Here is a 22,040-nt window from a genome sequence, read left to right as displayed (position 1 = left end):
TTTATAGGAGCAAGAAACAAAGAGCTTAGAGCATACAGCCAGCAGAACATGTACAAGGCTAGGATATAATCAGTAAAAGATACTTCAAGGAACAGCACATTCTTAACGACCCATGTATTTATCCATGACCCATTTTCTCAAGTATCATCTTTAATGTTTAATTGTTAAATCTAGGTGCTGAGCATAGCCAAAGGCAGGAAATGTTCTTCAGCAATCAGTACACAATGTCTGGGTACTTCTGGCGCTTTGCCATTTTCCCACGGACCTCCTCCTTCAAGGCTATTTTGCACTGTGCCTCCCAACATATCCTCCTTTTGTTTTTAGTTTAAGCATGGCAGCTGTTAGTTGGACTCCGTCGTAGGAGGCACGGAGTCTTGAGTAGAGACATCTGTATAGAATTGTGTAGTGCCATAACAGATAGGGTTCCTACTGTAACAATAGATATTAGACTAAGAATGTCAGCAATAATCTATCCAATTATGCGCCTTGACCTCCTTAAGCCATATTTGAACAAAGCTGAGAGAAATACAGAGTCAGTTCATGGTTCTGTTAGGTTAACAGGAAGCCACAAATCAGATCTTTGCTTGACCATTGCAATGTTGACATAATGATATGAAATAGTATGGTTTAAACACGTATACAAGGCACATGCTGTACAGTTAACAATCTTAGCAGAAAGATCTATATCAATCTATAAACATGTACGGGAGGTGCACACAAGATTGGATATAACCTGTACTATCGTATAAAAAGGTATAGTTTTGAGATTTTTAAGGCTTTTGCAGTCTCATACACATTGGCAAAGCACTCCAATGCAGCAGGAATCTTCCACACATGCCATTGCTCAGGTCCTACAGTAGGGGTTCAGACATTGACGTTTTCTCTTCGGCTTCTCTATGGTCATTGATGAGACCCTTCGTGTCAGCTGCATCACCTGTTGGGGGAGTCTGGTCTTGGGGTCCTTCTCGGTAACAGACATGGCGAAGTGGAACCCAGATTTCTTCTCCATCTGCAACGACAAGACTGTAACCTCTGCCTAGGAGTCATAAGATTCCTGGCAACCATTGATTAAACTGCTTATACCGTATTGGTGTGTTGGCTTCTAATGTTTTCTTACTGTTTTCCTCTGCAAAATGTCTGTCTGCACGAGTATCAGAACTATCTTTTAGTAAGTTTAAAAAATTTAAGGAATAAAGAGTTAAAGATAATAACAATTGAGGGTTCATAGGATAAGAAGTGTATCTCCTCTTCCATATTCCCCCTTTCTGTTTTAATAAATGAGTTTTAAGAGTATGATGGGTTCTTTCGATAATTGTTTGACCCTGGGGATTGTAGGGTATCCCCGTGATGTGTGTTATATTCCATTCCATTAGAAATGAATGAAATGAGTGAGAGGTAAATGTAGGGCCATTATCTGTTTTTAAGACCGAAGGTATTCCCATAACAGGGAAGGTGAGTAAAAGTGCAGAAATGGCATGTTTGCTGGATTCTGAAGAGATAGGCATTGCCCATATAAAACCTGAAAATTTATCAACTGAGACAAAAAGCAAAGAAAACTTTCCCAAGAAGCAGTGAGTGAAGTCAGATTGCCAAAGGGAGTTAGGCTGTTGCCCACGAGGATTAACTCCTGAAACTGTGGTACGTAAGTGCAGAGGAGCGCAGACATCACAGGATTTAATGACATGTCTCGCTTCAGTGAGGGAAATATGGTATTTAGAGTGCAATCTTTTAGCATTGGTATGAAGATTAGCGTGTTCGTCCATAGCAGATGTAAAGATAGGAGCTATGAACTTATCAACAGCATCATTCCCTGCTGCCAGGGGGCCAAGTAAACCTGAATGAGCACGTATATGTGCAATGAAGAAAGGTTCCGTATGTGATCGAATTAAGGCTTGAGTCTTTGAAAACAGAGTATATAATTCTTCATCTAGGTTGTATAAAAAGGCAGTAACAAAATCGGGGAAAAGGGAAGCAAGGTATTTGGAATCAGTATAGACACTGAAGGATGAAGGTTGAAGAGACAAAAGAGCATATAAAGCATACAATTCAACTCTTTGTACTGGAGAATAGGTAGTGGGTAATTTCTCTTTGATATCAGGGCCGACAATCCCAGCTATGCCTTTCTTGTTGCCATCAATGAAATAGGTAGGTGCATTTGAAATAGGCTGGGAGGCAATGATATTAGTTACTATAAATTTAGTAAATTGTAGGAAGTCCCATAATTTTCCTTTTGGCAAATGGAATGAGATAACATTCTGAAAGTCACTTAATGCTATTTGCATGGTCATGTTATACTGTAAGGCAATTTGTAATTCCTTTTTTTGTCAAAGGGACATGTATTGCATATGGATCAAATCCAGTTAAGGTTTGTACATGGCTCCTTCCTGATACAATTAGTTGTCCTATTTTCTCAATGTATGATATGATTTTCTTTGACTGCTTAGTATGTAGATATACCCATTCTATTGGGCTGTTTTGAGCTATGATTGCAGTAGGTGAATGTTTGGTGGGGAATATATATAAATAGATCAGTTGGGTATGGTCCAGCCGAGTTGAAAAAGATTGTTGAATGTGTTTTTCAACAAATTTTAATTCTTCTTTCGCTTTTTTTGTTAGCTGTCTAGGACTACTAGGGTCAGGAGGTCCCTCTAAAATTTTAAATAAATTTTGTAATGCATAGGTGGGAATGCCAATAGATGACTGAAGCCAATTAATATCTCCTATCAATTTTTGAAAATCATTTAATGTGCATAGAGAATGCACAGAGATTTGAGTTTTTTGAGGTTTTATCTTAGACTCTTCCATAACATGTCCTAGGTAATTAAAGGGTGCTTTCAAATGAATTTTATCTGGCGCAACAAGTAGGCCATGATTTTGAAGAGTGGTGGTGACTTCGTCATATAACTGTTGTAAACAAAGTTCAGATTCCATGGAAAGGAGTATGTCATCCATATAATGAATTATGAAGGCAGTAGGATATTTATCTCTACTGGGTTGTAATAAAACAGATATGAGATATTGGCAAATGGTAGGAGAGTTCATCATCCCCTGAGGTAAAACCTTCCATTGAAATCTTTTAACAGGAGCCATGTGATTTATAGAGGGAACTGAAAAAGCAAAACATTTTCTATCTTTAGGATGCAAAGGTGTAGTAAAAAAGCAGTCTTATAAATCAATAATAATTACAGGCCATCCTTTTGGCACCATGGAAGGGGAGGGCAATCCAGGTTGTAAGGGCCCCATAGGAATCATAGTATTGTTAACATTTCTTAAATCTATCAACATTTGCCATTTTCTTGATTTCTTTTTTATTACAAAAAAGGGAGAATTCCATGGGGAAAATGAAGGCTCTATATGATATTTTTGTAATTGCTCATTTACTAATTGTGTGAGAGCTGCCAACTTTTCTTTAGTCAGGGGCCATTGAGGTGTCCATATTGGGGCATCAGATTCCCAATCAAGAGGCAGAGGTGTTAACTCAATGGCCCCCATCAAAAAGGCTCATTTAGAGAGATTGTGGCTTTTGTTTGTTCAAGAAAATACCTTCCCCACAAATTAATAGGGATAGTGATAATATATGGTTTGATGTAAACTACAATTTGATCAGGACCATAAGCTTGTAAATAGGATGCACTGATGAAAGTTCGTGTAGCATCAGCCTCTCCTACCCCTAACAGTCTGGAAGGAGCCATAGTCTTACCCCATTCAAGGGGCCATTCTTCAGTTCTAATAATGGAAATGTTGGCTCTTGTATCCAACATACCTGTGAAATTTTTTCCCTGTATCTTTAGAGTAAGCATAGGCTTTTGATGTTCCTTTAATAAGGTGGATAGTGCGGCAGTAAGGCTGGTGCTACCAAAACCTCCCTGCCTAATTTTATCAGATGCCCTCATTGGTTTGACATATGGCAAAAATAATCATGTATATTACTTTAGCGTTCCCCTTTTTGTAGATATACATTTCTTAATTTTATGACATTCACCATGACATGTATCTCTCCTTCATAATCTTCATCCACAACTCCAGCCAATATTACTAAACCTTTCATTGTACAGCTGCTACATCCCAAAATTAGTCCAATTGTTCTGGGTGGGATCGGACCATAATATCCAGTGGGGATTTTATGAGGATTGTATAATTCTGTTAATTCCATATCATAAGGACTAGGTATATCAATGTAAGCACTCTCAGATGTAGCTGCTTGCAGTGTCATAATGTTGGGTCCTCTTTTTGTAGTGGGGCTAGAGGATAGCCCCTTTATTAGTTTCCCTGTTGTTTTTGTTGTGCCTCTGGTATCAATGCATTTCCATCCTTATCGAATTTGGAACGACACTCATTCAACCAATGGAATCCCCTTTTACACTTTGGGCAAACTCCCGGGGGCCTTTTTTTATTAGAAGTAAGATTATTTTTAGCTGTTTGCACTGGCATGCGGCATTGTTTTTTCATATGGCTGGCCTTCCCGCAGTTAAAGCATTTAGCGCTGGCAGCCTTTTGCATGTTGAAAGTTTCTAGTGCCGCTAATTTTGCTCTATGGGACATAGATCCGATATCTCTACAAGCTTTCAAATATTCCATAAGAGAACCAGTTTCTCAAATTGGTCTAAGCATGGATTGACATTCCTCATTAGCATTTTCAAAGGCAAGTTGTTTTAAAATAATATTTTGTAAGGTTTCATCTCTGATAGATTTTTCAATGGCATCCTTTAATTTTCCTATAAATTGGGCATATCCCTCCTCATGTCCCTGAGTAATCTTGACAAATGAACCATCAGAGTTAACTTTATCAACCTTTGCCCATGCTCTGCAAGAAATTTCTCTAATGAAATGCAACATCTGAGGGGTAATATTATCTAATTGCGCAGTCATATCAGCCATGGCTCCCGTTCCAATGAGTATATCATAGGTTAAATTGGCAGGGTTCCCATGAGATTGCTGGTCAATCATCATTTGTCGGGCCTCATCACCAACCCACATTTGCCACTGAAGTAATTGTTGAGGATTTAGAACCATCTTTGCTACTTGAAAAAAAATCATATGACATCCAATGATCAGCCCATCCTCTGAGGAATTCTACACAGTAAGGAGAAGTAGGTCTATACACAGTGCATGCTTTCTTAAAGCTGGACAACATACCAAAATCTAGATTAGCCCAAGCATTCTGGCCTTGGGCAGGCTGATCAAACTGTATTGGGAAAGCATAAGCACAAGTAGGCATCTCCCAAGGAGGAGTGAAATGATTAGTATGAGCAAAGTTAGCAACTGCTGTTACAGACGGAGCAGAAGGAAAAACCTCAGGTTTGGGCTGTCCGTTGAATGAAATGACCTCTGCTCTAAGTGGCTTCAGTTTTGACACATCCTGTATACATACGTCTCCAAGCTATTTTTCCAGGGATTGTGTCTGATTAAGCATAAGGTGCTTATATTTCAAAGCACCTTGCATATCTTGTTCCTTAAGCTCATATTCATGTAAAGACCAAACAATTTCTACTTCCAAATCAACATTATGCCCTTCAATTTGTTCTATGACAGCCCGTATGAGTGACCATGTAACCCACCATTGAGGGGGAATACGGACTCCTTGCCGATATGTTCGCAAAACATTATTCTTAACCCTTTTCCATATGTCTAGATTGGGCGTCCCCTCCTCTGGGAACCATGGATTATGTTCCAGTAAAATATGATAGCAGTCATTCAACTGATCTCTTGAAACATTAACACCATTTTGTTTCAGAAAGTGATGCATTATAGAAATGAAAGGAATCTTACTGCTATGTTGTCCCATCCTGCTTACCTCTTTCTGCAGGGCTCGCTGCTTTGTTCAGTCTTCCTTCAAGTCCCTGTTCGGGTGCCACTTGTTGGAGATATGTCTCCAGGACTTGGAAACGGTGAACCTGAAAGAACAACACTTGGACAGTCTCTGCAAGGACTGACAAGTTTATTTCTGCGGTCAAGCCTTTTTATAGGAGCAAGAAACAAAGAGCTTAGAGCATACAGTCAGCAGAACATGTACAAGGCTAGGATATAATCAGTAAAAGATATTTCAAGAAACAACACATTCTTAACGACCCATGTATTTATCCATGACCCATTTTCTCAAGTAACGTCTTTAATGTTTAATTGTTAAATCTAGGCACCAAGCATAGCCAAAGGCAGGAAATGTTCTTCAGCAATCAGTACACAATGCCTGGGTACTTCTGGCCCTTTGCCATTTTCCCACGGACCTCCTCCTTCAAGTCTATTTTGCACTGTGCCTCCCAACAGCCACCAGGGAAGTCCTTTAACAAGGTGCTTTTAAATTCTTGCTCTTTACCGTACATTAATTGTAGTTATTAATGCTTTGGCATTGGCTTGAATTATTGTGTTAGCTGTGAGAAGATCATTCAGAAAGGGGTTTTGTTTTTTATAAAGGTTACCCATGACTTCTCCCTGAACTATCTCACATACAGTATTAGACACAGGTAATTGGTACATGGGCTTCCCTGGTGGCTTAGCGATAAAGAATCCTCCTGCCAGTGCAGGAGATGGGAGTTCGATCCCTGGGTCTATAAAATGCCCTGGGAAGGAACCCACTCTAGTATTCTTGCCTGGGAAATACCATGGACAGAGGAGCCTAGTAGGCTAGAGTCCATGGGGTGGCAGAGTCGGATATGACTTAGCAACTAAACAACAACAAATCAGTACCTGATTTTGCTCCATGACTGAAAAAATAGTGCCGTGTGCAAACATGCTTTGTGCCAGGGGCTCTAACAAAGCCTAAGCTATGTTTTAAATGTATTGTAAGTGGCTTGGACTGAAGAGGAATAAATTAAGATGACTGTAAGGGGGATGTGAGTCCAGCCACATTCCCACCTCTCCTGCCCTTATGCTGTGTCTGTTGCAAGTCATTAGTCCACTGAGGATGTATTTTTACCTCTCAGAACTGTTCACAAGCTATTACAGTATTTGCAGTAATGAAGGACAATACAGGATACTTCCCCTCCCTCTGAGTATGGGAATGTGTTAAAATGTACAGAGGAACTTCCTTGGCAGTCCAGAGATTAAGACGTCACCTTCCAATGTAGTGGCTGTGGGTTGGATACCTACCCGGGGAGCTAAGATTCCACGTGCAAAAAACTGAAACGTAAAACAGAAGCAGTATTGTAACAGATTCAATAAAGACTTAAAAATGTACAGAGACTTACTGAATTTGTAATAAATGTTGAACTCTTAAAAGTGCTTTAGAGAAATCATGACCTGGTGAGCAGTTTCCATCTGCCTTCAGAAAAGGGGCTTAGCCGTTTCTTCACTGGGCTTTTTTTTTTTTTTTTTCCCGAGTCAGGAGATAAATAGCAGTAATGCTGTAATTCTGTGATACTGAGACAAGAGCAACAGTAGTCTAGTGGTGAAATAGAGGGAGTCTAGAAAATTCTGGAAATTTTGGTAAAAGAACAGGATTCAGGATCCTAGAATCCAGAAAGCCACAGTGACTTCAGCAAGTGATTATGGAATCCAGGATAACTGGAGAAGGCAATGGCACCCCACTCCAGTACTCTTGCCTGGAAAATCCCATGGATGGAGGAGCCTGGTGGGCTACAGTCCATGGAGTCGCTAAGAGTCGGACACGACTGAGCGAATTCACTTTCATGCACTGGAGAAGGAAATGGCAACCCACTCCAGTGTTCTTGCCTTGAGAATCCCAGGGATATGGGAGCCTGGTGGGCTGCCATCTATGGGGTTGCACAGAGTTGGACACGACTGAAGCGACTTAGCAGCAGCAGCAGCAGCAGCAGCAGGCTGCAAAGGAGTTCTTGAAGATTTTACCTGTTTTAATCTTTTTAACCTTAAAGTTGGTCTGTGTTGAGAAAAGGTTGTATCTCTCTAGAGTGGAGGTTAATGTATGGGGATTTATGCAGTGGTTTTCAAATCATGGTCATGGAGCCAGCAGCATGAGTTTCCAGGTGATTCTGATACTTGTTCAAGCAGGAGAGCCACCTGTGTATACACCTTCAGTGGATCCCACCCATAGGTACGTGGGACTGTCAGAGGAACTCTTGGTGAAGTGAGATGACAGCTTTGTTTGTGAGCTCTCTGGTAGTGAATGAGTTAATAGGAGGTTGTGTTTTGGTGGCTAAATTTGTCCACATATTTAACAGCAAAATTTCTTTCTCTAAAAATCTGGGAGATGGCTTGTCACTTCAGTAGAAAATACTCCTGAAGCTAGGAAGGAAAGTACTGACTTAAAAAGGAAAATGAAAAAAGGGTGATTCTGGGAAGAAGCGGCAAGACACACACCTGACTGGTTATTAGTTGACAGTATGAAAATCACTGTGCCCCAAAGAAAACTTATTCGATGATATTCAATGAAATGTTATCCAAATGAAAGCATTTTAAAAAGTAAATATGGATGGATAATTGCCATGAAATTGTTGAATTTCAGTAAAGGCAATTTTCATTTGTGGAAATGACATTTTTAACTCTATACCAGTTCAGAGGCACCATCAGCAGGAAGAGTAGTCATGGGATTTTTAGTCATTTTTAGCCTTGGATCAGTTATGTAAAAAGTCTAATGAGAATCAAACGGTATGAAGATTAAATATGAAGGCTCTCTTGCAAATCATTATATGTATAACATGTTCTTCCCATTAAAGTTAATTCATTTGGTGAATATAAGGAATTCCAGTTGGATTATGGAATCTTATGAATATTTTCCTTCACCAGTGTAACCAGAATTTAAGTGGCTGCCATGTGGACAGAATAGTATTAATGTTCTCATTCTTTCTCCAACCAACAGTAGAAAGTATCAGCCACATTCATATGAAGGGTGAATAAGATTTATTATTTTATTTTTTAATTTTTCTTTATTTTGATAACTTTTTGTTTTATATTGGAGTATAGCTGTTTAACAGTATTGTGATAGTTTCAGGTGGACAGCAAAGGGACCCAGCCATAGATATACATGTGTCCATTCTCCCCCAAATCCCCCTCCTATCCAGCTGCCACATAACATTGAACATAGTCCCATGTGCTGTATACTAGGAGAAGGAAATGGCAACCCACTCCAGTATTCTTGCCTGGAGAATCCCAGAGACAGAGGAGCCTGGTGGGCTGCCGTCTATGAGGTCGCGCAGAGTCAGACACGACTGAAGCAACATAGCAGCAGCAGCTGTATACTAGGTCCTTGTTGATTATTCATTTTAAATATAGCAGTGGTAAATTGTTGTTGTTGTTCAGTCCCTAACTTGTGTCTGACTCTTTGCGACCCCATGGACTGCAGGACGCCAGGCTTTGCTGTCCTTTACTATCTTCCAGAGTTTGCTCAGATTCATCTCCATTGTATCAGTGATGCTATCTGACCATCTCATCCTCTGCTGCCCTCTTCTCCTCTTGCCTTCAGTCTTTCCCAGAATCAGGGTCTTTTCCAATGAGTTGGCTCTTCACATCAGATAGCCAAAGTATTGGAGCTTCAGCTTCAGCATCAGTCCTTCCAATGAATATTCAGGGTTGATTTCCTTTAGGATTGAGTGATTTGATCTCCTGTTGTCTAAGGGACTCTCAAGAGTCTACTCCAGCGCCACAGTTTGAAAGCATCAATTTTTCAGCACTCTTGCTGATGGTCCAACTTTTACATCTGTATATGACTACCAGAAAAACCATAGCTTTTACTAGATGGACCTTTGTCAGCAAAGTGATGTCTCTGCTTTTTAACATGCTGTCTAGGTTTGTCATAACTTTTCTTCAAAGGAAAAAATATCTTTTAATTTCATGGCTGCAGTCACTGTCCTTCATGGATGACTGTCCTTCATGTAGCCACCCTTTCATGGATCACAGCCTTGTCATGGCAAAGGGGCTTCTATGACTTGAAGCTACCAGCCATGCCGTGTACGACCACCCAAGACGGACGGGTCACAGTGCAGAGTTCTGACAAAATGTGGTCTAGTGGAGGAGGGACTGGCAAACCATTGCAGTAGTCTTGCCACGAGAACCCTATGAACAGTATGAAAAGTGTGCACGTGTCGGTCCCAAACTCCCTAAATATCTCTTCCCTTCATTATTGAAGGGCGAATAAGATTTTTCACTACAGCATTACACCGAAATGAAAAGGATACAAAATTAAACGCAAACTTTACCTCAAGCCAAACTCATGGCTTTTGGAAATAAGAGTCTTTATATGAATAAAGGAGAAACCATATGTAAAACTAAGAATATCACCTTAGGAGTGCCTTACCTTTGAGATATGAGGCTCTTAATTTTCTAAAATTACCCCTTCCTTTGTGTGGGTATTATCTCCTGAGCTAATGATTTCTCATTGAGCATTCTTTTTGAATGAATAGCTCCCCTATCATCAAGCTATCCTGGAATGGTGAAGACTGAAATTGATTTTGAGAAGCATGGATATATCAGACATTGCTGAAAAAAGAATTCTCAATTCTTCATGTATCCACTTTTTGACTTATTTTTCCGATTATATGTGAGTCACTTTTCTAAACAATTGCCTTTTGAATCTTTTTAATAAAATGTACACTTTCTGCTACTGGGTGTCTAGAAAAAAAATGGAGTAATATATCTTCCTCAGGGTTCTGAGGATTCTTTTATGTTAATATTCTTTTTTTTACAAATGAAGCTTTAGGATAAAAGTCCATTCAGCAACATCTGAGGGAAATAAATAATAAGCCAGAGACCATATTTAGAAATGCAATCAGAAAAGAAGGCTAGTGTTTAACTTAGGGCTCATTTAAGCTTGTGGAACATGAAGTTGTTCTAGAATTCTGGTCATATGGAAATACATATGTGCATTATGTTTAACATATATATCTAACTAGGCAATATGACCTCTTCCCATAGCAGGCCAAAAGAATTATGGGAAGAAAACCTTCATTATATTTTTTAATTTTACAATATTTTAATTACATAATTGAACCACATGAATTTATGTAAATTGAATGTAATATCTGTGATACAATTTCTTGTATTTAAAAAAAAAAGAGTTCCATAGTTATTTCTGTGTCAATTCTCCATGAGAACTTTTTCTCCTAAACAACATATACATTCTTGAATATATTGATTTGTACTTTCCTATTAAACTTACATGCAAGTATTATATCACTTATTTTTTAGTTTTTAAAAATTGGAGTGTAATAGCTCTGCGAAGTTGTGTTAGTTTCTGCTGTACAACAACTTGAATCAGCTGTAAGTAGACATATCTCCTCCCCACCCCCGCCACCTGTCACACCCTTCTAGGTCATCCCAGAGCACCAAGCTGAGCTCCCTGTGTTATACAGCAGCTTCTCACTAGCTATCTATTTTACGTATTCATTATATTTAAACAGTTGGAATATGTGAAATTAAGACTTTGGAAGGCAATATGTGGAAATATACATTAAAATGAGAGGAGGAGGAGCTACTATTTCAAACTTAAGTCACCCAGTTGTGTCTGACTCTTTGTGACCCCTTGGACTGTAGCCCGCCAGGCTCCTCTGTCCATGGAATTCTCCAGCCAAGAGTACTTGAGTGGGTTGCCATTTCCTCCTCCAGGGGATCTTCCCAACCCAGGGATCAAACTCATGTCTCCTGCATTGACAGGTTCATTCTTTACCCCTGAGCCACCTGGGAAGCCCCAAGTGTTTCTATACATTATGTCATATAATACTCAAGAGGAGCTTCAAGGATAATATCTCCATTTTACAGATGAAGTTTGGAGGGATCAATAATATCCTCAAGATCATGGACTAAAAATAGGGATTTATTTCAGAAATCTTAGCAAAGATCCAAATCTGTGGTGCTGGGATGGTTAAGTCCAGGCAACCCAGAGCCCTGATGGGATAAACAGTTGATGAAAATATGTGTACTCTGACCTTCGCTCTTGCTCATTTACTGCCTTCTCTCAATGCTGCTATTTACTTTCTGAGTTTACAGATAAAATCTTTGGCCAAAGAAATTGTTCAAAGTTGGAGAAAAAGTCCAGTATTCAGAATAGATAAGTAACTCTTACTTATCAACAATTTATCAACTTATCAACAATCAAAAATAAGGAGACAAAAAACCGAATTAAAAATGGGCAAATAATTTTGAATAGATAGTTGTCCAAAGAAGATTGACAAATGCCAATAAGCAAATGAAAAGATGCTCACCATCATTAGTCACCAGGGAAATTCAAGTCAAAACCATAATGAGCTCGTGTATACCTGTGGTGGATTCATGTTGATGTATGGCAAAATCAATACAATATTGTAAAGTTTAAAAAAACAAAAACAAAAACAAAAACCAAAAAAACATAATGAGATACTTCTTTGTACCCATTAGGGATGTGGAGAAATTGAAACCCTTATTCATTTTGCTGATGAAAATGTAGACTGGTATAGCCATGGTGGAAAAATTTGGCAGTTGCTTAAAAAGCTAAACAGCTTTATCACCTGACCCAATCATTTGACTCCAAGTTATATACTCAGAACTGAGAACATGAGTGAGTGAGTGAAAGTCGCTCAGTTGTGTCTGACTCTTTGTGACCCTATGGACTGTAGTCTGCCAGGCTCCTTTGTCCATGGAATTCTCCAGGCCAGAATACTGGAGTGGGTAGCCTTTCCCTTCTCCAGGGGATCTTCCCAAGCCAGGGATTGAACCCAGGTATCCTGCATTGCAGGCAGATTCTTTACAGTTTGAGCCATCAGGGAAGCCCAAGAATACTGGAGTGGGTAGCCTATCCCTTCTCCAGGGGATCTTCCTGACCCAGGAATTGAACCAGGGTCTCCTGCATTGCAGGAGGATTCTTTACCAGCTGAGCTACCAGGGAAGCCCCACGGAAAACATATGTTCATAGAAAACCTTGTACGTGAATTAAAAAAAGTATTTACTTATTTGGATGGGTCGAGTTATAGTTGTGGCACACGGGATCTTTATTGCGTCCACTCACTCTAGTTGTGGCACATGGGCTTAGTTGCTCAAAGGCATGTGGAATCTTCCCTGACCAGGGATCAAACCTTCCTCCCTTGCATAGCAAGGCAGATTCTTAACCAGTGGACCACCCAGGAAGCCCCTATATGAATGTTTATAGCAGTATTATTTTTAATTGCCCCAAAGGTAGAACCTCAAATATATATATCAACTAATGAATGGATGAAGAAAATGTGGTATGCCTATGCAATGGAATATATTCCACCATAAAAAGGAAGAGGGACTGATATCTGCCATAATGTGGATGAACCTTGAAAACACTATGTTAAGTGAAAGAAACCAGTTATAAAAGGCTACTTATTCTCTGATTCCTTTTATATGATCTATCCAGGATAGGAAATTCATGGAGACAGAAAACAGATCAGTAGGCAAAAGAAGGAAGTGGAAAATGATGGCTTATGGGTATGGGTACTCTTTGGGGGGTAATGAAAATGTTCTTAAATTAGATAGTGGTAATAGTTCGCACATTCTCCCAAATATACTAAAGACCAAATAATTGTCCTAAAGGAAATCAGTCCTGAAGATTCATTGGAAGGACTGATGTTGAAGCTGAAGCCCCAGTACTTTGGCCACCTGATGTGAAGAACTGACTCATTGGAAAAGACCCTGCTGCTGCTAAGTCACTTCAGTCATGTCTGACTCTGCAACCCCATGGACTGCAGCCCACCAGGCTCCCCCGTCCCTGGGATTCTCCAGGCAAGAACACTGGAGTGGGTTGCCATTTCCTTCTCCAATGCATGAAAGAGAAAAGTGAAAGTGAAGTCACTCAGTCATGTCCGACCCTCAACGACCCCATGGACTGCAGCCTTCCAGGCTCCTCCTTCCATGGGATTTTCCAGGCAAGAGTACTGGAGTGGGGGGAAAAGACCCTAATGCTGGAAAAAATTGAAGGCGGAAGGAGGAGGGGGCGACAGGGGATGAGATGTTGGATGGCATCACCGACTTAATGGACATGAGTTTGAAGCTGAACTAAATGAATTTTACACTTTAAAAGGATGGATTTTATGGCATATTAAAAAATAAATAATTAAAATATTTATAGCCCCCAGATAGAAAAATTAATAAAACCAAAGGGTGCTTCTTTGACTAGATAAATGAGATTGATCAGTTCAGTCACTCAGTCATGTCCGACTCTTGTGACCCCATGGACTGCAGCACACAAGGTCTCCTTGTCCACCACCAACTCCTGGAGCTTACTCAAACTCATGTCCATTAAGTCGGTGATGCCATCCAACCATCTCATCCTCTGTCATCCCCTTCTCCTCCTGCCTTCAATCTTTCCTATCATCAGGGTCTTTTCCAGTGAGTCAGCTCTTCACATCAGGTGGGCAAATCACTGGGGCTTCAACTTCAGCATTGGTCCTGAAATGAATATTCAGGACTGATTTCCCTTAGGATTGACTGGTTTGATCTTCTTGCAGTCCAAGGGAGATTCTCAAGAGTCTTCTCCAACACCACAGTTCAAAAGCATCAATTCTTCATGGCACTCAGCTTTCTTTATAGTCCAGCTCTCACATCCATTCATGACTACTGGAAAAACCATAGCTTTGACTAGATGGACCTTTGTTGGCAAAGTAATGTCTCTGCTTTTTAATATGCTGTCTAGGTTAGTCATAACTTTTCTTCCAAGGAACAAGCGTCTTTTAATTTCATGGCTGCAGTCACCATCTTCAGTGATCTTGGAGCCCCCCCAAAATAAAGTCTCTCCATGTTTCCATTGTTTCCCCATCTATTTGACATGAAGTGATGGGACCAGATGCCATGATCTTAGTTTTCTGAATGTTGAATTTTTCACTTTTTCACTCTCCTCTTTCACTTTCATCAAGAGGCTTTTTAGTTCCTCTTCACTTTCTGCCATAAGGATGGTGTCATCTGCCTATCTGAGGTTATTGATATTTCTCCCGGCAATCTTGATTCCAGCTTGTGTTTCATCCAACCCAGCATTTTGCATGATGTACTCTGCATATAAGTTAAATAAACAGGATGGCAATATGCAGCCTTGACGTATTCCTTTCCTGATTTGGAACCAATCTGTTGTTCTATGTCCAGTTCTAACTGTTGCTTCCTGACCTACATACAGATTTCTCAGGAGGCAGGTAAGGTGATCTGGTATTCCAATCTCTTGAAAAATTTTCCAGTTTGTTATGATCCACACAGTCAAAGGCTTTGGCATAGTCAATAAAGTAGAAGTAGATGTTTTTTTCTGGAACTCTCTTGCTTTTTCAATGATCTAACAGATGTTGGCAATTTGATCTCTGGTTCCTCTGCCTTTTCTAAATCCAGCTTGAACATCTGGAATTTCATGGTTCACATACTGTTGAAGCCTGGCTTGGAGGATTTTGAGCATTACTTTGCTAGCATGTGAGATGAGTGCAATTGTGCTATAGCTAGAACATTCTTTGGCATTACTTTTTGTTGGGATTGGAATGAAAACTGACCTTTTCCAGTCCTGGCCACTGTTGAGTTTTCCAAATTTGCCTGCATATTGAGTGCAGCACTTTCACAGCATCATCTTTCAGGATTTGAAATAGCTCAACTGGAATTCCATCACCTCCACTAGCTTTGTTCATAGTGATTCTTCCTAAGGCCCACTTGACTTCGCATTCCAGGATGTCTGGCTCTAGGTGAGTAATCACAGCATCGTGGTTATCTGGGTCATGATCTTTTTGGTACAGTTCTTCTGTGTATTCTTCCCACCTCTTCTTAATATCTTCTGCTTCTGTTCATTTCAGTTCAGTCACTCAGTCGTGTCTGACTCTTTGCGACCCCATGAATTGCAGCACGCCAGGCCTCCCTGTCCATCACCAACTCCCGGAGTTCACTCAAACTCACGTCCATCGAGTCAGTGATGCCATCCAGCCATCTCATCCTCTGTCATCCCCTTCTCCTGCCCCCAATCACTCCCAGCATCAGAGTCTTTTCCAGTAAGTCAATTATTCGCATGAGGTGGCCAAAGTACTGGAGTTTCAGCTTTAGCATCACTGCTTCTGTTAGGTCCATACTATTTCTGTCCTTTATTGTGCCCATCTTTGCATGAAAAGTTCCCTTGGTATCTCTAATTTTCTTGAAGGGATCTCTAGTCTTTTCCATTCTCTTGATAGAGATTGATAAACTCTAACAAATGTATTGGGGGAAAAGAAATTAAATAAAATTAAATAAGATACAGAAATAGAATGGTCAAATAAATAGATACAACAGAAATATAAAAAAATAACAAAAAATTACAGAAACACCTCACAATAATATTAACTTGATATATCAGGAATGAAGATGTATCCTGCCTGTGTTCTCAATGGCTGTGGTCTTTAGTTTTAATCTTTTCTGGGAGGTCTGTGGTGAAAATGTGAAGGTGGGGTCGGGGGGCAACAGCTAACAATCTCTGAAGAGGCCTCAAAGTGGGCAGGAGTCTGGTAGCCTAAATCTGCAGCATTGGACCACCAGCAAACTGGGGAATTTGTAGACTTTCTTCCAGTGACCTGGAAGTTTTGGTTGATTTGGGTCTTAGAATTGTTGCAATCTATAATGAAGCCACTAGATGGCATCACAGTGCAGCTAGCCAGGGTAAACCTTACCTCTGCGGTGTTGCAATTCCTGGCCCCTGGTTGTAAAAGTTCATCCTGAACATTTCATTAGTTTCACAATTAAATATCTCTTCATCTACATGACTAATTTTTTAAATTAATTAATTTATTTTAATTGGAGGCTAATTACTTTAAATATTTTGGGTTTTGCCATACATCGACATAAATCAGCCACAGGTGTACATGTGTCCCCCATCCCGAACCCCCCTCCCACCTCCCTCCCCATCCTTCCCTCTGGGTTGTCCCAGTGCACCGGCATTGAGTGCCCTGTTTCATGCATCTAACTTGGACTGCATCAAACTTTACATGACTAATTTTTAATGTTTCCACTATACTTATGGCTTTTTCTCTGCTATGATAACTATATGTGAGTGAACTTAAAAAGTAGGTGAAGTGGATACATTTCTTGAAAAATAGAAGATGTCACAATTAGCACAAATTTAATAGAAAATTTAAAGAGAATCATAAATAAATATGAAATAAACTGAAATGGAATTTAATGGCTTCCCTTCTCTGGAACTCTAAGCTCAAAACTATTTATCAGGTAAAGTCTAAGAAACTTCCAAAAGACAGTTGTTTTCTAATGTACACTGTTTGTTCCAGACAATGGATGAGGATAAAAACTGGCTGGCTCATTTTATGAACCTAGGGTAAGAAATAAGATTCACACTGTGTATGTGAGTGCACCCTCTGCTGGGGGCTGTGGCTGTCTCAGTGCCAGGGAGACATTGGAGCCTGGCCTTTGCCTACTGAGTCCAAAGATGTGCCACAAAGATGCCAGGTCCTCTCTCTCTTTTTCCCCAACCTCTCCAGCAGACAAGAGCTCCATGTACTCAGGATGGGAGACCTCGGCTGGTACATGGGGACTCAGTGTCACACCAGGACCTCCTGAATAGAGGACACTTGCAGAGAGAAGGGGACAGCACTTTTCCTTCCTAGGGTGGCTGGGTCAGAAAGTCTTTCCTTGGTCTGAGCTGAAATCTGCTTCGTTGGGGCACTCCCTGAGTATATGATCTGCTTGAGCAGCTCAGTTGGGACAGTGAATAGCACCCAGCTGGGAAAAAACAGGGTCTTCAAGTCTGTGGTGCTGCAGTTACAGACCAAGTTCCAGGAAGATACTGGTTACCACACATGGGGGACCTGAAGTAGATGGAGGACAGACCAGGAGAGTGAAGGGTCTTGAGTGGAGTGGCCCATGCATGAAACAGCTGGGTTAGTTGTTCTGCACACAACTGCTGTTGCTGGGTAGCACAAGATATGAATGGTGTTGAGAAAATCCCATATTAACCAGAAGCTTCTCAGTTATACTGATATCATTTTGTAAAATATTTATTTGGCTGTGCCTAATTTATTTATTGGGCTTCCCTGGTGGCTCAGATGGTTAAGAATCTGCCTGCAATGCAGGATACCCAGGTTTGATCCCTGGTTCAGGAAGATCCCCTAGAGAAGGGAGTGGCATCTCACTCCAGTACTATTTGCTGGGAAATCAATGGACAGAGGAGTCTGGTGGGCTACAGTCCATGGGGCTGCAAAGAGTCAGAAGCCACTGAGCATGCACTGCACCACCTGGTCTTACTCACAGCCCGTGGGACCTTTGATCTTCTTTGTGGCATGCAGGATCTTTAGTTGCAGCAGGTGGACCTTAGTTCCCTGACCAGAGATTGAACTCTGGCCCCATGCATTGGGAGCAAGGAGTCTTAGGGAAGTCCCTAAGATACCAGGGAAGTCTCTGATATCATTTGTCTATCAGTCTGTGTATAGGAACTTCTGCAAGACAGACTGTATCTAGGAATTACTTTATCTAAGATTATGCATGTGCTCTATGGGGGAAATTTTTTAAATGTAAATAAAGAGCATAGAAGATGACCTGAATAAATGGAGAAACATTTCATGCTCTTGGATGAAATGACTAATATAATGAAAATGACAATTTTTCCTGAATTATGTATAATTTCCATTCAATCCTGATTAAAATTCCATTTGGATTTTTGGATGAATTTGATAGCCTCTACTTGAAAATTTAGTAGAAATTTCATAAAGGAAGCTGAGCACTGAAGAATTAATGCTTTTGAACTGTGGTGTTGAAGACTCTTGAGGGTCCCTTGGACAGCAAGATCAAACCGGTCAATCCTAAGGGAAATCAGTCCTGAATATTCATTGGAAGGACTGATGCTGAAGCTCCAAAACTTTGGCCACCTGATGCAAAGAACTGACTCATTGGAAAAGATCCTAATGCTCAGAAAGATTGAAGGCAGGAGCAGAGGGGGATGACAGAGGATGAGATGGTTCGATGGCATCACCTACTCAATGGACATGGGTTTGAGCAAGCTCGAGGAGTTGGTGATGGACAGGGAAGCCTGGTGTGCTGCAGTCCATGGGGTCACAAAGAGTTGGACATGACTGAGCAACTGAACGGAATTTGAAAACTTATACAGAATAATAAAAGTGCACAAATAGTAAGCCAATGTCTTTTTAAAAATTGTAGTAAACACATCAGATCGTTGCTCCTGACAAATGTACAATACAATAATGCTAACTATAAGCAGAATGTTATACAGCAGGTCTCCAGAACTTTTCCATAATAAGCCAAGCTTGCAGAAGAAAATTGAATATAACATTTCCTGGCAGATACTGAGACAGGCTACCAAGCCATAGTAATGAAAACAGTGCGATATTGGTACAAGGCCAGGCAAATTGATCAGTGGAACAGAACAGAGAGTTCCACAGATTCATGTATTGATTGGAAGTTAATATATTATAGAGGTGGCACCACATGTCAGTGGGAAAAGGAAAGATTGTATATTAGATACTACTGGATGAACAGGCTCATTACACAGAGAAGAAGAATGTTGATCTTGTCAAACATCATATACACAGGCAGATTCCAGACGACTAAAAGACCTAAGTCTAAAAGTTTAAACTGTACAATTATTAGAAGAAAATGTAGAACTTCTTTGTGACCTTAAGCTGGGGATTTACTAACGAAAAGCTCAAATGTGAAATCTTTAAGAAGAAAAGTTGATTTTGTTTACCTCTGAGCAATGTTATTACAAAGATTAGAATGTTAACAGACTATGAATCAAGTTCTAATGCCAACAAGGGACTGATGTCTGAAAACTACTGCAAATTAACAAGAAAAAGGTGCAATCTCTAGTGGAAAATGGTGACGTATAGGAAAAGAAAATTTACAGAATACATGCAAAATTTTACAATAACATATGCAGATCGAAGAGTATATGTTGTTTATAAAGGAGGAGAGAAATGCTGGTGGGCCATGGGGACTTAAAATATACACGTGAATAAACAAAGGAGTAAATTAATAATTAAGAGAGGAGTCTGTGGACCTATGAACTGAGCCCCACCAACTGAGGTGTGACATCACCTAGTCTTCTCTGAAGGAGACCCAAAAAGAAAAGGAAAGCAGCATAATTGAAGGTATCTGTCTCGTTAAAGCTCTGAACCCTCCCCTTCTTTCTAGTGTTATCCCTTGAGGCCCTGTAAACATCTTCCTGTTAATTAGTTAACTTCAGAGGCTGTCTTGATGATTATCTGAAGTGATGTATGTAGGGCACCCGGCACAGAGTATATCCTCAAATGCTAGTTTCCTGGTCCTTACTTGAATATTTTCTTTTTCATTGGCTTTCCCCCTAACAGTTCTTCATTTAACACTTAAAAATCTTTCACCGTTGGGTTCATTCTTCTCTGGTTTTCTCTATCACTCCATCACTCTATCACACTCTATCTAAATGTGGTCACCTTAGCTTTCTCCTGCAGGTGTGTCTCCCTTCTGGAGATCTCATGTCTGTGAATGCAGCCTGGGAGAACATAAGCCGCATCACCCTGATGGCTCAGGTGGGGTCCCCTCCAGTCCCCTCCAGTCCCCACCCCAGAATCTATCAAGTAACTTCTGCTGCCAGCAACCTTTCTCTCCCATCCCCTCTTTGTGTCATACTTTTTCAGCCCCAGGAAGAGAGGTTGCCTGTTGAATATCATTTCATTAAATTTGCTCTCAGCCTGTCAATTGTGCTTTCAAACAAGGTCTCCAGCTTTGTATCATTCTGGAATTTGATACATGTATTGGGTGGATTTCCATGGTGCTGTGGGCAGAGCTAGGCCAAATTGAGGGATGGTCCAAAAGGCAGGTTTAACTTCAACATAGGGAAGATTTTGAAAATTCAGAGCTGTCTCAACATGAAATGGGTTTCCCTGGAAAGTAGTGAATTCATCATCAGTGGGGGTGTTCCAAGTGTGGTTGCTTGATCAAGGCAGGGCTAGTGGAGTCCTGAGGATCTTGATTCTCCTGTCACATTAGAATCATCTGGTTGTTGCTGTTATTCAGTCAGTAAATCATGCCCAACTCTTTGAGATGTCATGGACTGCAGCATGACAGGCTTCTCTGTCCTAGCTCCCAGAGTTTGCTAAAACTCGTGTCCATTGACTCAGTGATGCCATCCAACTATCTCATCATTTGTCATCCCCTTCTCCTCTTGCCCTCAATCTTTCCCAGCATCAGGGTCTATACCAATGAGTTGGCTCTTCGCATCAGGTGGCCAAAGTATTGGAGCTTCAGCTTCAGCATCAGTCCTTCCAATGAATTATTTAGGGTTGACTTCCTTTAGGATTGACTGGTTTGATCTCCTTGCAGTCCAAGGGACTCACAAGAGTCTTCTCTAGCACCACGGTTTGAAAACATCAGTTCTTTGATTCTCAGCCTTCTTTATGATCCAACTCTTGTATTCATGCATGACTACTGGAAATACCATAACTTTGACTATACGGACCTTTGTTGGCAAAGTAATGTCTCTGCTTTTTAATACACTGTCTAGGTTTGTCATAGTTTTCCTTCCAAGGAGCAAGTGTCTTTTAATTTCATGGATGCATTCACCATCCACAGTGATTTGGGGCCTAAGAAAACAAAATCTGTCACTGCTTCCACTTTTCCCCTTTCTATCTGCCATGAAGCGATGGGACCAGATGCCATGATCTTAGTTTTAATAATCTGGAGAGTTGTTTAAAGCTCGCTTTCTCTAAGATAGCCTGATTTAATTGCTCTAACATGGGACCAGTTCAGTTCAGTTCAGTTCAGTCGCTCAGTCATGTCCGACTCTTTGCGACCCCATGAATCGCAGCACGACAGGCCTCCCTGTCCATCACCAACTGCTTTAAAGCTTCCCAAGTGATTCCAACGTTCCCGTAGAGCTGAGAACACAGAAAGAAATTAAACTTAGGAAAGTTGAGTCTGACAACCTAAAACTCTGTCTTTCATCTCAGAAATATTATTTTGACGTTCTATTTGGTATCAAGTTGGAGTGTTGTAGCCACAAATTCCAGGAAACAAACTCACTCAGAAGGACAATGCAGATAGTGGAGTGCAGTTTATTACACCGGCGGGCCCAAGGCAGAGTCTCCTCTTAGCCAAAGACCCCGACCAGTTTTTGTGAAAACCTTATATACCCTAAGTTTACGTGCTCAAACTTACCTCCCCAAATTCTTTGACACTAGTCTGAACAAAGGAAAAGAAAGATACAA

At 40.5% G+C, this 22,040-nt stretch overlaps 1 protein-coding gene across 11 annotated transcripts in view; it reads left to right on the top strand.

Moving 5' to 3' along the window:
* LOC129629920 (protein FAM170A-like) overlaps positions 1 to 22,040 on the top strand; it is a 76,603-nt gene that overhangs the window by 14,872 nt on the left and 39,691 nt on the right. Inside the window, exon 3 of one of the 11 annotated variants that reach the window (XR_008703401.1) lies at positions 5,807 to 7,174. The exons of the other annotated variants lie outside the window; for them this stretch is intronic. The gene's annotated coding sequence lies outside the window, so the exon portion shown is untranslated. Of the gene's footprint in view, positions 1 to 5,806; positions 7,175 to 22,040 lie in introns of those variants that run through there. 11 annotated transcript variants of the gene reach the window in all.

The sequence above is a fragment of the Bubalus kerabau genome, chromosome 1 (genome assembly GCF_029407905.1).
Source record: "Bubalus kerabau isolate K-KA32 ecotype Philippines breed swamp buffalo chromosome 1, PCC_UOA_SB_1v2, whole genome shotgun sequence".
In the NCBI taxonomy this organism is placed as follows: Eukaryota; Metazoa; Chordata; class Mammalia; order Artiodactyla; family Bovidae; genus Bubalus; species Bubalus kerabau.
This window is presented reverse-complemented; position numbering and strand designations above follow the sequence as displayed.